The 6,156-nt window shown below is 43.1% G+C and overlaps 3 non-coding genes across 3 annotated transcripts; 1 reads left to right on the top strand and 2 right to left on the bottom strand.

The window, feature by feature from the left end:
• Window positions 1–1,861: 1,861 nt before the first annotated feature.
• On the top strand, window positions 1,862–1,975 carry LOC140276381 (U5 spliceosomal RNA). Its single transcript, XR_011908980.1, has one exon. It is a non-coding gene; the product is annotated as a U5 spliceosomal RNA (small nuclear RNA).
• A 3,269-nt stretch (window positions 1,976–5,244) lies between these two features.
• On the bottom strand, window positions 5,245–5,428 carry LOC140276138 (U2 spliceosomal RNA). The gene has a single exon (XR_011908821.1). It is a non-coding gene; the product is annotated as a U2 spliceosomal RNA (small nuclear RNA).
• A 308-nt stretch (window positions 5,429–5,736) lies between these two features.
• On the bottom strand, window positions 5,737–5,850 carry LOC140275793 (U5 spliceosomal RNA). Its single transcript, XR_011908508.1, has one exon. It is a non-coding gene; the product is annotated as a U5 spliceosomal RNA (small nuclear RNA).
• Between the last annotated feature and the right edge of the window lie 306 nt (window positions 5,851–6,156).

The following is a 6,156-nucleotide window of genomic DNA, read 5'->3' as shown; positions in this document are numbered from 1 at the left end:
GTCATATGTCGAGAGATGCTTATTGCTGAAGAAGTTCTTTCTCATTCTACAAAGTACAACGTTGTTTATCGTTGAAACTTGATTAGACATGAATAAATATGAAGGACAAAGCAGTCTTAACTTGGTTTGAGTTAATGAATTCGTTTTATAGGAGAATCCGAATTCGTGCATAACTCATAAAATAGAGCTTATTTTCGGATTCCTGAAGAATGAGTCTGGTTCTTTCTCATAATACAAAGTTTGTTGTTTATTGTTGAAACTTCATCAGAAGTGAAGAAATAAATGAATGCCTATCAACAAATGTGGGATCTAAACTCTAGTGCTTCCTCTAAAATAATTTCCTTTCTCAATTTAGAAATGTGTGTGTGTAAGTCACAACACCCGTGACACCAAAACGGCTTTCTTTTCTCTACACTCTGCACTATGAGCACACACACCAAATCAGAAAGGCTTTTTTCTCTCTTTTCTACATTATGGACTGTGGGGACACAAAACCGCTCTCTCTCTTTTTTTTTTTTTATCGTGTGCCAGGGCGTTGTCTCACGTATTAGATTATGCTTAAGATACGACTGGGTTTATCAGTCACATCAGAATCCATACATACTGATCCTCCCGTAATAAAATGGTCGGATCTTATCAAACACACTTTGTTTCTTGTGACAATCAAGTCAGCGAAACAGCGTATACACGTCAAGACACTGAATCAAGTTTGCCACAAGAACTCATAAGTTTGGCAGTATTGCTCTGCCGTCAGCAATCATACACCCATTTTATTTTCGTGAGACATGTGCAAGCACCTGTTCATCTACTGTTCTATCAATATGAATTAGTGATCTATTATCAATAAGGATACTTCTACAACTACTATCAAAGTATGTCCGGACTTCTTATGTTGTCAGTTGCTATATATGAATAAGTGGGTAGCTACTGACAAGCATTAAGCATGTCACACAGCCCAAACATATAACATTTCAGGACACACCACACAGTTAACAACCACAGTGAAGCGTGTCAAAGCCCAAACATGTAACATTCAACAGGACACTTACACAACACATTCAAATCAAACAGTCAGACAACATACAAGAACATATACCGCAGCCGGCATTGCTCCCTGCCTATTTTCGTACAGCACACTATGTGTGCGCACACCTTTATTCACAAACTCTTCAACTTATACTCTTTTACCGAAGCTGCTACAGCTCGATTGGCCGCATACCCTTTGATCCTATTTCGGTGAATTTGACATCTGCCTTACATATAACAGATTAGCGGTTTAGCAGTTTTAATTTAGTATGAGTGAAGGAATTCATTTTATAGCAAAATCCGAAATCGTGAAGAACTCATGAAAGTAAGCTTATTCTCGGATTCCTGAAACTTTAGATTTGCTCTTTCTTTTACTGCAAAGTACAACGTTGTTTTTTTTGTTTAAATCTTTCTAGACATGGTAAATATTAAGGACAAAGCAGTTTTCACATAGTTTGAGTGAAGGAATTAATTTTATGGATAAAATCCCAAGAGTCTGCTGAGAAAAGAGAGTGAATGCGAAGTAGACTTTAACACGGCTATGGGAGCGAGCCGAGTGTGGGCTAACCGGGAGAATTGCTTGAAAGAAACGCGACACCGAATGAGCGATCAGAACAAAGCCTCAATACGGGATTCTCGTGGTGTTTTTGTTGCTGCCTTGTCTTTTGCACAGAGTAAAAGACAAGGCAGCCATCGAATAGGGCCCGATTGTTCCTAGTTGGTCAGCCGAGGAGCAAGGGGGGGGGGGCAAGCGTCTCAACCAAGCAAAGCTCACCATGGGGAAGGTGGCTATGCCAACAAGCCTGATGCCCTGCTCCCGCAGTGACGGATAATCGTACTCTGGTTTCTCTTCATAACGTACAAGTCTTTCGCCTTTTACTAAAGATTTCTGTGGAGAGCAGCACTAATGAGTTGTTTCTATTTTTGGCAGGCTTTACCTTTGCGGGTGAAGCCCTTTCTGTCTGTGCAAAAGAAATCTTCTTACTGTGCAGAGTGACTTCTCTGAGTAGAGTCGCCTTACTTGTTGCGACTGTGCCGATGTTCGAAGCTGGAGTGCAAAGTTGTTGCTTGAATGGTGCTTGCTGGAGCGTGCGGGAGTGAAAAGTTATACCATTTAAAAGGGCTGAAGAGTGCTCAGTGCAGCGGGTGGGCGACACTCTGGCCACCTTGAAAACCGAGGTTACATCCACTACCAGGGGCAGCCCAAGTTCTGCCGCAAGTGTGGTGAGCATGGGCACCTGGTTGAGGCTTGTACCAAGGTGTTATGTGGGAAGAGCAGAGAAATTGGGCAAACTTTTGGAGAGTGTCCAAATGGCAGGAAATGTAATCTCTGTGGAGAATTAAATCACCTCTTCAGAGATTGCCCTAAATCTTTTGCCAACAAATTAAAGACGGTAAAGCCACAGTCAAGCCAACAAAGAGAAGGACCAAAGGTGGCAGTTGGTGAACAAAGTGAAGAGGTTGACCCAATAAATTCAAACTTCCCGCCAAAAGCTTGGATTGGAAGTGAGGAGCAAAAAGGGGAGGGGCCTGTAGAGGCCTCACCACTCAGTGTTGAAGTCTGTGAGAATTCACAGGCAGAGGGTGGAGCTACGCTAAATGAGGAGGAAGAGCAGACAGGTGAGTCTAGTGAAGATACTCACCTCCCCGAAGGTCAACAGCCGAAGAGGACGGCATCTGAGCCTCTGATTCCCCAGTGGTATCAGAGAAGAGGGGAAGGGTTAGGTCCCTTTCAGACAGTTCTTCAGTGGAAGAACCTAGAGTCTTCCCCTCCGACTCACGAAATGAGGTCTCCTTTTTAACTTCAGCTCTGCAATCAACCCCCAGGGACTCAAAGTTAAATGCAACATTGCGTCAGAGGCCAACACCGAGAGTCCGAAAAGGAAATATAGATCACCCTACTCACTTTTCACCTAAAGAAATTAAGGAAGAGCTAGTTTCCCAAGAAATAACCTGTGTGTAATTTGTTTTGATAACTTAGAAAAACGAAAATGACATACCTACTTTCCTTTATGCTTTTAATGGTTCTCACCTTCTCAACACTAAATGTGAGAAGTGTGAAATCAAAGACAAGAGCCCAGAGTATTTTATCCTTCTTAGACTCCATTAAATCAGATGTGTTTTTAATACAAGAATGTGGACTACCTTTTTTAAAAAACCATAGACAATGGGAGGAAATGTGGCCCCATTTATCGATATGGAGTGGCTCAAATCAAAATAAAAATGATGGTGTGGCCATTCTAATTAAAAATCCGCATGTTCTGGTGAAAGGTAGCACAGTGGTGAGAGACGGACGGGCACTTTTAGCACACTTGAATTTTATGGGGCAAGACTTTAACCTCTTAAATATTTATGGTTTCAATGGAAAAAATGAAAGGTATGACCTTTTAGAAGATATACAGCTTTACATGCTAGGGCAAGTACCTTTAGTTGTAGGAGGGGATTTTAACTGTATCTTGAGCAGGAAAGATAGAAAAAGAGCAGGGGTAGATTTTAAAGTGGATAAGACTTCGATTTTACTTCAGGGCATATGCAGGGATTTTAAGCTTACTGACTGTTTTAAAACCATGCATCCCAGAGAGGAGGGCTTCACCTGGTTTAGTCATGATGGCACCAGAGCCTCTCGCATTGATTATTTCTTTACTAGAGATTGCCCACCCACTGATGTTAGATTAACCCCTGTTTTCTTTTCAGACCACCTTATGCTCTCCTGCACCCTTTCACCCCCTTCTGGTGTGACGGTAGGAAGTGGTCTGTGGAAACTCAACTGTTCCCTGTTGGAGGATGAAATCATAGTCAGTCAGTACAGGGAATGTTATAAAGAGTGGCAGACCCTTCAAGACCTCTACGAAACACATGCACAATGGTGGGAAATGGTGAAGGAAACGACCCAGACTTTTTTTAAACAGCAAGGTAAACGTAAAAAAAGGAAAGAGAATAGATGTATGATGGAACTACATAAACGCTTACAGCGCTACTTTAAACTAAATCAGTGTGGCATAGACTTTAAAGAAGAAATCAAAGATGTCAAAAAGGAAATGTCAGTTTTAGCAGAAATAAAGAGTAAAGGAATTTTTGTAAGAAGCAGGGAGCAGGAAATTGAGGAAGGTGAAAAAGAAAGAAAGTTATAAATAAAAAGGAGTGTATTCAAAATCTAAAAAGAGAAGATGGGTTTTTAACAAAATCCACACAAGAGATGATTGAAACTGTACATACCTTTTATAGTAACATGTACAAAGAGAAACCAGTGCACTTGGAAACATCGGCAGAAATCTTAAAATTCGTTGACAAAACCGTAAAAGAGAATACACACTTGACACAGAATTTTACTGCTTTAGAGTTAAAAAAAATGCCTAACAGGTTTTAAGAGAAGTCGATCTCCGGGTTTAGACGGGCTTCCTGCAGAATTCTATCTGACCTATTGGGACCTTTTATCATCAGACATTTTAGATGTTTTTAAAGATTTTGAAAAACTCGACCGACTGCCTGACAGTTTTAGAGTGGGAATAGTGACTCTACTTTATAAAAAAAATGATAAGACTGACCTAAAGAATTGGAGGCCCATCACACTTTTAAACTTTGACTGTAAACTTTTTAGCAAGGTTTTAGCGACACGGATGTCCTCTGTTTTAGAGGAGGTAATTCACCCAGACCAAGCTTGTGCCATCTCAGGGAGACAACTCACCGACAGCCTCGTACTGATTCGAGACATCATTGATTACGCTAGAGACAGAAACACCCGGCTTGTCATCTTAAATTTAGACTTTGAAAAAGCATTTGATCGGGTCTCGCATCAATATCTCTTTCAGGTGTTGCAGCCATCGAAAAGGGCCCGATTGTTCCTACTTGGTGAGCTTTGCTTGGTTGAGACGCTTGCCCCCCCCCCCCCCCCCCCCCCCCCCCCCCCCCCCTGCTCCTCGGCTGACCAAGTAGAAACAATCTATTCGATGGCTGCCTTGTCTTTTACTCTGTGCAAAAGACAAGGCAGCCACAAACACCACGGGAACACCGTATTGAGGCTTTGTTCTGACCACTCATTCGGTGTCGCGTTTCTTTCAAGCAATTCTCCCGGTTAGCCCGCACTCGGCTCGCTCCCAGAGCCGTGTTAAAGTCCACTTCGCATTCACTCTCTTTTCTCAGCAGATTAAAAGAAAGTTTCATCTTGGGCTCCCTGAAACTTCCATCCTGCACCGCTGTTTGCTTTTTCACAAGAGCAGAGGAGAGCGCACCGTTCCCAGCGGCACTGCAGTACCGGGTCGAGGCTTGGAGTGAACGGAGCAAGCTTCTTTTTCAACTCCTATTCTTAAAAATCCATTTAATATGTTGTCCTCGTATAGAGGACATATTAAACTGATAAGAACGGATACTACACTTGATCTTAGCCAAAAGGCCGAGAAGCGATAACTGTCCACTGTTTCAGGTCCGAGGGCCCTTGCTGGCACAATGCGCACTTGTAGCAGTGTTCTTTTTATGGCCATAGGTGGCCAGAGTGTCACGTTGCACCTCCGCCCACCCGCTGCACTGAGCACTCTTCAGCCCTTTTAAATGGTATAACTTTGCACTCCCGCATGCTCCAGCAAGCACCATTCAAGCAACAACTTTGCACTCCAGCTTCGAACATCGGCACAGTCGCAACAAGTAAGGCGACTCTACTCAGAGAAGTCACTCTGCAAAGTAGCAAGATTTCTTTTGCACAGACAGAAAGGGCTTCACCCGCAAAGGTAAAGCCTGCCAATAATAGAAACAACTCATTAGTTCTGCTCTCCACGGAAGTCTTTAGTAAAAGGCGAAAGACTTGTATGTTATGAAGAGAAACCAGAGTACGATTATCCGTCACTGCGGGAGCAGGGCATCAGGCTAGTTGGTATAGCCACCTTCCCCATGGTGAGCTTTGCTTGGTTGAGACGCTTGCCCCCCCCCCCCTTGCTCCTCGGCTGACCAAGTAGGAACAATCGGGCCCTATTCGATGGCTGCCTTGTCTTTTACTCTATGCAAAAGACAAGGCAGCAACAAAAACACCACGAGAATCCCGTATTGAGGCTTTGTTCTGACCTCTCATTCGGTGTCGCGTTTCTTTCAAGCAATTCTCCCGGTTAGCCGACACTCGGCTCGCTCCCATAGCCGTGTTAA

This window comes from Leuresthes tenuis, unplaced genomic scaffold (assembly GCF_036924035.1).
Source record: "Leuresthes tenuis unplaced genomic scaffold, fLeuTen1.0.hap1 SCAF_18, whole genome shotgun sequence".
Lineage (NCBI taxonomy): Eukaryota > Metazoa > Chordata > Actinopteri > Atheriniformes > Atherinopsidae > Leuresthes > Leuresthes tenuis.
This window is presented reverse-complemented; position numbering and strand designations above follow the sequence as displayed.